Source organism: Myotis nattereri (assembly GCF_964212035.1).
Source record: "Myotis nattereri genome assembly, chromosome: 10".
In the NCBI taxonomy this organism is placed as follows: domain Eukaryota; kingdom Metazoa; phylum Chordata; class Mammalia; order Chiroptera; family Vespertilionidae; genus Myotis; species Myotis nattereri.
Window position 1 is genome coordinate 52,750,007 of NC_138085.1, and position 10,470 is coordinate 52,760,476.

The 10,470-nt window shown below is 39.1% G+C and overlaps 1 pseudogene across 1 annotated transcript; it reads right to left on the bottom strand.

Moving 5' to 3' along the window:
* Window positions 1–1,842: 1,842 nt before the first annotated feature.
* Window positions 1,843–2,850, bottom strand: LOC308525897 (small ribosomal subunit protein eS4-like; annotated as a pseudogene). Its single transcript has 2 exons — window positions 2,631–2,850; window positions 1,843–2,437 (listed from the first exon to the last, which is right to left on the bottom strand). The product of its transcript is annotated as a small ribosomal subunit protein eS4-like (transcript).
* Window positions 2,851–10,470: the final 7,620 nt, after the last annotated feature.

Genomic DNA, 10,470 nt, shown 5'->3' on the forward strand with positions numbered 1-10,470 from the left:
TTGTATTCACACATGCAATGTATAAACGTTTCACAAAGCAAAGGGTTGGAATAAACAGAAATTCTAAGTGAGTAAAAAAAAAAAAAAGGTTTAGATGTTGTTGGCTAAGAAATATAAACAGTGCAACCAGAGAAAGCTGGGAAATATTGCTCTTGCTACGCTAACAGATTTAGAAACCAAACATGGCTCTGATGTGGAAATGCATTTTTTTAATGCTGAAAGAATAAGCATAAATTGCCTTGTCTTAACATATACTTTCAGTGTTCATCCCTGGGATCTGAAAACCAAGAAATGAATCTGAAACTCAAGGAGGCAGAGCTTTGAGAATGATGGTTTCAGGTGATTTTTCATAGAGTGTGAAATTCTGACATTTTGACTGCCAAATGGATAGCTCTCACATGGAAACATGTTTGCTGCTAGATCAGCAGCTAATCTTGTAGAAACTCAGCTTAATCATAGTAATTGGGAAACCCAATTCCAAACCAGCCCACCCACCAGAAATCATGGAACAGTCTCCCAACTGTCCTTAGTATTTGAGTCTCCACTTAGGGGCCTTGATCTCCTAGGTAAAGGGTGTCACCATCCCTGTCATTCTCACCAATCCAGTATCCTTGCCAGTGTACCCTGGTGAAATCTCCCTTCATCAACACTTGCATGTAAAATAAGCATCTCAAACCTAGCCCATCCCAACCTGAACTCCTGATAGACTCCCAAAATTGCTCTTCCCTTCTCAACAAATAGCAGCTCATTCTCCCAGTTACACTGGTCTAAATCCATGGAGTCATCCTGGACTTTCTCATACTCTTCACCTAATCTTTCATTCTATTGGTTCTATTGAGTCTGCCTTCAAAATATACCCAGAATTTGACTGCCTTGTACTACTTCTATTGTTGCCACCCTAATTCAAGCCACCACCATCTTCTGCCTGGACTAGGGGCTGTGTAGAGAGCCCCTCTCCCTACCGCCCGCCCATCCTGTCAATCTACACTGGGAGGGAGTTTGGAAGTGTTGGAGAGGGGATTACATATTAAGTAATATGGCCCTGCCTCTTCCCTTTGCTACCCTGGGTCTATTCTCAATTAGGTTAAATATAAATCAGATCATGTCACTCTAATATGTAAAACTCTCCAATGGCCCCATGGCACTCAAAGTGAAAGCCGAAATCCTTACAATGACCTTAAGATCTTACATAATTTGTTGGCCCCCACCTCCAGACAGCTCTGTGGTCTCAACTCCATTACTTTCTCCTTTGTTCACTCTGCTTCAGCCACACTGACTTTGTCCTGCTTCCTTTAACCCACCAAACTCAGTCTCTCCTTAAGGTGTTTGCACTTGCTGTGCCCTCTATTCAGAATACTCCTGTCCTAGCTGCCTCAATTCCCTCACTTCTTTCAGGCTTTCAGGTCTCAACTTAAACATCTCTGTAAGGGCTTCCTGGCCATATTACTTAATATGCAATCCCCTCTCCAACACTTCCAAAACCCCTCCCAGTGTAGACTGACAGGATGGGGGAGTGTGTGTGTGTGTGGGGGGGGGGGGGGGGGGAGAAGCTCTCTACACAGTCCCAAGGCTAATGTTTTGGCATCATGTAGCCACACAATCTGAGACATGTGACCTAGGTTGCCAGAGAAGGGAAAAGAGAGCTCAAGGAAAAGAAAGCTCGGAGGTGGCACCCTGACTCTTACCTGCCTGGACATATAAGGGGCACATATCTATTTCATTAGCTTCCACTAGTCAGTTTCACCTAATTGAAAAGGGACTAGAGAATGCAGATTCTTTTTTTTATGCTGTATTACCTTTCATTAAGTAGAAAATCTTCAATAATGTCACCTAGAGCTCATTTCACCAACTGTTCTGTTTGGCTGTCAATCTCTTTCTCTCTTCAGCAATGATGAGGTGGATGCCCTTTCCATGAGGAAGGGTATCCACGTTTGTTTGTTTGTTTTTTGCCTTTGCTAATAACAAAAATTTTGGAGAGCTGGGTGGCAAAGCTGTTGCCATTGGCATCTTTCACATGAAACATACCAAAAGACCCAGGGTGTCTCTCTCTGTTGGTGATCATGCCAGTTCTTCCAAGATTAGCACCTCCAGTCACCATACACAGGTTGCCAGTATCAAACTTGAGGAAATCAGTAATTTTGCCATTCTCCAATTCAACCTGAATGGTGTCATTCACCTTCACGAGGGGTATCAGGGTAGTGGATGGTGTGCGCATCACGGGTTACCAGACGAGGGACACCTTTTGTGCCCACAAAGATCTTTCTCACTATGTACAGCTTATACTTGGCCTCCTCAGATGTGATACAATGAGCAGCAGGGCAACTGTTGGTGTCATAGATCAGACAGAAATTCTCTCCCCTCTTGTCAATGCTGATGACATCCATAAAACCGGCAGGGTAGGTTATATTGGTTAAGGACCTTGCCATCAATCTTTTCACTTTTTTATTTTAGTTTATTGATTTGAGAGAGAGAGAGAGGAGAGACTGGTAAGAGGAGAAACACCAATTTGTTGTTCTGTTCATTTATGCATTCATAGTTGCTTCTTGTATGGGTCCTGACCAGGGATGGAACCCACAACCTCGGTGTATCAGCATGATGCTCTCACCAACTGAGCTGCCCGGCCAGGGCACCATCAATCTTAATAAACCTGCTGCATGCAGATCGTCTTCACTTCCTCTGCTGTTAGGGCATACTTATGTCTGTTCCTTAGAAAAATGATGAGAGGGAGGCATTCTTTCATCTTGCCGGGATCAGTAGATGGATGAGGAGCATGCGCACTGGCCAGTTTATCCAGTATCCAAGCTTTCAAGCTGCTACAAGCCTCAGGTGCTTGTTGGGCCCAGGAATCATGGTGGCGCCAGGGCGGAAAGAGGACGTGTTTCCGGTACGTATTTCCGGTAAGTGTTTCCGGTGCGCCCAGAAAAAAGGGTCAGAGGCTACAGCCCAACCTCCGAGGTTCCGCCCCGGAAGTGTGTATTCTAAGTGCTCAGGAAGGAAAGGACAAGGCACGTGAATTCTGTATGCAGAACTACAGGTTGTTTCCTTGGAAATCCCTCACTGCCTGGGCAATAGGGATCCTTGTCTCCTTATCTTATTGCTCTGAGACTAATATTTGATTGATTCCTTTTCATTTATTCATTCAACATTTATATATTTTTTTAGTGGCTCCTAGATGTCAGACACTGTGACAAATTCAAGATGTAAGGCGCGAGGTAGTGTTGTGTTCCTGGCTGCAGTGCCCATGGCAGGATGAGAGAGGCTCACCACAGTACGTGACACCACTGGCCCAACCCAAAGTCAATGGCCTGGTGCACATGCCCCCTGGATGTATGTGCTGGATGGACAGTTTTACTTCTCTCAGAATTGCTGATGCTCTAAGAGGGTGCTACTAACTTAAGTTTTCCTAAAAGTTCTTACAATCCTCTCAGAAATTTACAGATCCATTGTAGACATATGTAACCACACAACAAATCATGATATCCTTTATTTAAAAGTAACGTGTAAATGTTCATTTGAGCATCCCATGAATTGATCACAATTCCTCCTTGTTTAGACCTCAGGTGTACACCGTGGAAATTTTTGCATCAATTAGAAGCAAAAATCTAAACATGCTCACAACAACAAGGAGTTTAAGTTTTTAAAATATTGTTTAATAGTAGAAATTTTAAAATAATGCAACTTTGTGAATAAAATTTATGTAAATTAAAACTATTAACTCAAAACCACAAAACACAATATATTCTTCAATAAAGCATGCATATCACATATATATATATCCTATACTAATAAAAGACAAACATGCAAATTGACCGTACTTTTGCTATGCTTTAAGCCACACCTGCCAGCCAATCAGAGCAACTATATGCAAATTAACCCAACCAAGATGGCGGCCGGCAGCCACAGAGCTGAAGCGAGCAGGAGCTGGCTCTGAGCTCCACTGAAAGCAACAAAGTTTCAATTATAGAAGGTAAACAAACCCCAGATACCTGCTTTCAGCCAGCTGTGGCCATGGAGCTGGAGCGAGCAGGAGGCTTGGGTTGCCCCTGGCGATGGAGGAGGCCAAGCTTTCCACAGGCCTCCGCTAAATGCAACAAAGTTTCAATTATAGAATGTAAATAAATCCCAGAATAAAAAAAAGAAAAGAAAAAAAGGAGAGGCTGGGAGCTTATGTTGCCAGGGTGCTTGCCCAGCCTAAAAACGGCCCTCAGCCCCTCACCCAGACTGGCCAGGCACCCCAGTAGGGACTCTCCACCCTAAACGGGGTGTAGCCAGCCTGAAAACAGCCATCAGCCCCTCACCCAGGCTGGCCAAACCTCCATGGGGTGAGGGTCCCCACTGGGGTGGAATCCTCTGAGGGGTCCCACACTGCAAGAGGGCATAGGCTGGGCTGAGGGACGCCCCCCCCCCCGCCAAGTGCACAAATTTTTGTGCACCGGGCCTCTAGTGTGTGTGTGTGTGTGTGTATGACACACTAGAATGGCTGCTTATGGGAGAAAAGGGAAACAGAGTGGGAATCAAGCTAAAAAGAGAGGGAAAAATAAAATAAAACAAGAGAGCACCCTGGCATGAACTATGCTAATGTGCCATCAACTGAGAAATATTACTAACTTGTCAAATATTAAATTTTACATTCTAAATTTTTCCCTCTTTTGAGAGGCACTCAGAAAACATTTGTTGAATGAATTAATGAAAAGGTTTCCATTTAAAATTAGTCTTTAAAACAGGGTTTCACTGTCCCTCAGACCGTTGGAGGGCCGGACTATAGTTTAAAAAAAACTATGAACAAATTCCTATGCACACAGTGGCGGCAAAAACACCCAGCGGGCTGGATAAATGTTTTTGGCGGGCTGCATGTGGCCCGCAGGCCGTAGTTTGAGGACCCCTGCTTTAGAACAATAAGACAGATTGACAGGTTTCCTTCTACACTTCTGTGTTCTGATCTAAGCCCAGAGTTAAGTCTATAAGTGGATAAAAATTTGACAAGCATAAAAAATGGTAATACTCTGTATTGCCAAAGGAATGAAGAAAGGGGCACTTTCAAATGACTGATAGGAATGTAAAATGGTACATCTCTCCAAAAAGCAATATTTATTCAGATCCATAAAAATATTCACAGTCTTTAACCTAAGAATTTCACTTTTAGAAATTTATGATAACAAAAGTAATTTATGTATAACCATATTTATATAAGATGATGTTTGAGGCAATACTACTTGAAATAACAGAAAATTGCAAGTAATATTTAGCAGGTTGGTGAAATAAATGATGATCTATCCATATGATAGAATTATACTTAATCAATGTGTAATAATAAATGTATGTGATACATTATTAAGCAAATATAGCATTCTAAAATATGTTAGTAATTCCAGTTTTGAAAACAGGATGTAAAATGTTAATGGCAGTTATCTCTGTATTAATATATAAGTTCAGTGAATATTTATTGAGTGTAGAATTATATATAATTTTTATATCCTTTTTCCTAATCTATAATGGATATTATTTTAATTGGGAAATATTATTATAACAAACATCAATAAATACCTTAGATTATAATTTCACCTATTATACTATATTTTGTCTCAAAGGCATGAAAAAGAGATTATTTCCATGCTAAATTCTGAAAATGATATGCTTTCCTATTTACCAAACTCTCAGAAATTTTTCACATGCACATTTCAATCATTACTCAGTTATACTTCACTGTGTCACTTTGAGTGACTATATCATTCCCATGATAATAATTAAAGAGAAAGTCATTTTGAGATAGGAATATGGATAAACAAAATCTCCCCTGTAATTTTCTAGACCTTAACCAAGAATTCATTAAGCATTTTAGGAAGGCTGTGTTTGTGATTAAAATCAAGGGAATCCATTTTATCATCAGTGTGGGTTTCTACAGTTCAGTCATGTCAGGACACAAGAGAAATGACAAGGCATAGTGATCCATTTGAAGCCAAGAGTTATAGTAAAACTCAGGTTGGCTTTTATTTTAGCAATAAAGAATAAATGCTACTTAGTTTTTTTTATTCTGAAATATAAATCCCTGGAGGGGTGGAGAGATAAGCAAGAGCTGGATGTTGTCTAAATTAAAGTACTGATATACTTTCTATTTTTCTAGGGGATATATTTTCTAGGGGTAATAGCTAGTTCTAGTATCTTATTGCCTCAATAATTGAACCTTCAGGGGGCGGGGGGAATAAAAAAACCTCACACCCAACAAAAACAAGCCTGGATCCAGACTTAAATTTCACTTACAGCAAATGTTACCTTAAGAAAATACATTATTTTTTAACATTACAGTGTAATGGATATAGCCATAAAAACCAATGTGATGTTTTCAGTCTATTAAGTACACACACCAATACAAAAATAAGACATTTTGGTTGGTAGAGGAATAGAAGCATATTCCAAGGTAAAAAGTTTACTGTTAACATCATTTGGAAGATAGTATTTTTTGATGTTTACTTATTATTTTAAGGTGAGACTAAGATTTTTAAAAGTACATAGTTTTTTGTTAAATATGCATTTACAAACCCATCTATCACCTGTTACTTTGAATTATATTAACTTCTTTGATATAATCTTTAAAATTGAGTTATGTAGATTACTTGAGTTATAATGAACAACCTATAAGGTCAAATGTATTTAAAACTAATAAATGCAGCTAATGTAAAAAACATTAATTAAGAAATTGATTTTGTTCCTTTTATAATAATAAACCTGTCTATCTCTACAACTCCTATGATATGCCCTTTTCCAACTAGAAGACATAAACCTATATTTTGCACCACTTGTTGCTATGTATGGACTGAATTTATCCTTCCAAAATTTATATGTTGTAGCCCTAACCCCCTAATGTGGCTGTATTTGGAGATGGGGACTCCAAGGAAATAATTAAGGTTAAACGAAGTTATAAGGCATGGCCCCTAATTCCATAGGCCTTATCAATCTCTCTCCTCAACAATAAAAAAAGAGGCCAGATGCATACTAAAGTTAGTTATCTATAAGCCAGAAAGAGAGATTTCACAAGAACTGATCTGACCAGAACCTTGGTCTTGGGCTTCTAGCCTCCAGTGTAAGAAAATGTTGTTTAAGCAACCCAGTCTGTAATCTTTTGTTATGGCAGCAAAAGCAGAGTGATACATAATGATTTCATATAATTTATATATTTGATATATTTTGTACCAAAAAAATTTGATTAAGATATTGATTGATTGGATTCTACTAAATAGAAGGTTCTTCTACTCTCGAGACTTTGAATTCATTCTGCAAATTGGGGTTTGTGAATATGTGACACCCATTCTACCGTTCTCCATTCCTAAATGAATGATAGACATTACTAACTGACTGCAGAATTCTTTCCTACTGAATCTAGACCAGACTTCATAATCCTTGTCAGCAATCCAAGATGCCACCACCAATAAAAAGAGGCAGACATTTAAGTTGAAGTCTATTTACCACTTAAATATTACTCTATAAACTCATTGAGTGCTTGGATACTATTTTATTTATTTTCAAAAGCCTATAACCTTTCACATGACAGCAGTTCTGCAGATACTTATTGAATTGAATAAATTTTGAGTATAAACCTTCTGTAAAGTTCCATACACAAAAGCTTTGAGTTTTGAATCAAGATAAATTTGTCTTGACTCTATACAAATGCATAAGAAAGACAGCATCATATGTACTTTTAATGTTGACTGGATTTTCATCAAGTATGAATAATGAATCATAATAATGATCAGAATAATAATTCAATACAATAATGCATAATTCACAATAATGAATGGTATGTTATGCAACATTATGTATGAAGTTCAAATCTAGAAGACTCAAGAACACAAAAGAGAAGGGAAACTCAGCCCTTTGCCTTAAGGAATTCCCCATTTACTTGCGATATTAGATTCTTGCACATGATCATTTCATTCATGATAGGAACAGTGTGACAAGTGCCCCTGCCAAGTAAATGGTTTTGACAATAGGAGCAGAAGTGTTCAGAAAAAGGAGGGGAAGATCTTTTTTAATAAAAGCTAAAAGGAGATGTGATAGATGAACCAGTTCCTACAGAGTTCAATTATTCTTCCTCTATTTTCTCATGACTAGCTCCCCTGTGGTCTTGGGGTTGATTTATCAGATTAGCTATTCAGGATAGTTGCATATTCCTCAGAGTTGCATGCTGTCTACACTGCCCTGCCTCATCATATGCAAAGCAAATGGAGGAGAATGATTTTCTAACTCCTTGAGCACCCTGGGAGATGCAACATGTCCTCCCTTTGGTGACTCAGTACCTCATGCTCAAAGTCTTGCCATCCTGATTCAAGTTGTTCTCACCACCAATAGCAATTTGCAGCAACAAAAAGATGTAAGGCTCCAAAACTATCTTTGAGGCCAAAATACTAAAAACTAACAAATTGGTTGGTTTCCTACCCTCAGACAGGCACTTCTTAGGGTTATACCTAACTTACTGAGTTACATCAGGAGGACAGAAATTAAATTTTTACCAAAAAAGAATTTGGTCTGCCTGGACTAATGGTAATGAATCATCATAATTCTTAAGATTACCAAGAAAATAGCCTCTCACCCATCACATGATAAGCAATAAGCAAATCAGCAGTACATTTAGCTGATGCAGACATTTATTAGCATTTGATTACAGAGAGTTTCTAAATCATTCTGGGATCCTGCTAGAAATTTTTTAAGTGGAAACTAGATGAAGACAACAAAGTATCAAGCTTCCCATGCATGAAGACTCAAAATACCCTTTAAGACGGTAAAACTCATCCCAAGTGGCAGCCTGGAGTTTCCAGAGTAGTTCAATATAGTAGACACTAAGAATTGTGTCCCAAATTAATTTCCCCTGGCAGTCATCCCGAGTTTTTTAGAATGAAATGAAATAAAATAAAATAAATAACCCAGGCTCCATGCTGGGCACCATAAAGAGGCATCACCCATTTTCCTCTAAATTAAAACACACACACACACACACACACTTGTTTTCAAGGTGTAGAACCACATCCTCCCACCTTCAACCCCACTGCCCCAGGACACCTGGCTCTCAGGATAAGGGGAAACTAGCATCTGGCTGATGAAGTCACATGTTTTTAAGAATGAAGGTTAAATGACTTCATTTTTGAGAAGGGCTAGGAATTGGTAGAGCTTTTCCAGCTTAAATAGGAGAAATGTTTTTATTACCAAGTTAATCACTTTTTCCAGGTGTGAACAAACCATTGAAACAGCACTAAAGCCAGAAATATTGCAAAAGGGAAGAAGGAAAGGGTGAAGACTACTCCTCTTATTCTTATTTTTGAGGAGGTAAATAAGCACAGGACTCTTTCTGGTCCCCTCCTTCATGGACCTCTCCTAGCCCGTAGCGGGCAGAGGGGCAGCAGCAGGGCTGGCAAGAATGTGTGTGTGCATGAGGTATTGTAGAATTGTATACCTGAAACCTGTATAATTTTATTAGCCAATGTCACCCCAATAAATTCAATAAAAATAAAATTAAAAAATAAGGTTTCTACCAAATTAGAAAAAAGAGAGAAGTGTGTTCAGTTCTCCATACCACCAGCTCTCTCTCCCACCACCTGCTCAGTTGGAGAAATCATTGTGTGATTTCCTGGCTCTTCTTGAAAGAGAAATCCCTAAAGGAATCTTCAACAGATGAAGAGTTATTTGGCTGGAGTCCCAGGGATGAGAAGGAGGAAGAAAAAGAAAAGAAGAGCAAGAAAATCCACATTATTGAGCTCTTAGTAAATGCCAAACGTGTTATATTCTATTTAATTCTAGCAATCAGACATGAGACATGGGACTTAGACCTAAATATGAATTCTAGCGATATGGCTTTAACGTCTCTGAAAGCCAGCAGTTTCATCTGTAAAATAGAGTAGCTAATAGTAATAATCTCCAGGGTGATAAACAAGATTATATGATATTATGCTTGTAAAGTACCTAATTAATAAATGGTAGCAATAATTTATAGAGATTTTACACATGAAGTATGTGACTCCAAAGGGTAGGCAACTCTCCCAATCAAATGATAGCCTCCTGAGATGATGCTTGACTAGTTCAAAGCATTACACAAGAATGCATATGGTTTTTAAAGACACATGCATTCTCTATGCATTCAGGAATAACTTATTAAACTCCATAATAATGTGGAACAATTATCTTTGAAAGTAACTTTCAGATCCTGCCTGTCAGCCCCTGCCCCAGGCCATCCTTGTGATCAGAATGAGAGAACTCAGCTGGCTTAAGGGCCGCAGGGAGCTCCTCTCTGCCAGACCAGGCTCTCCCCTTGCTTTCCTCCACCACTCTTTTGGATGAATTCCCTTGTACTTATTTCTCCAAGCTTCTGGCCTGAAATTCAGCAGCAACACCCTGTCCCACTCCTGATGGGATCCTTGCCCATGGATCTTGTGACAGAGACAGAATTCTTCCCAAATATTATACTAGCTCTCCTACATTTTCTGA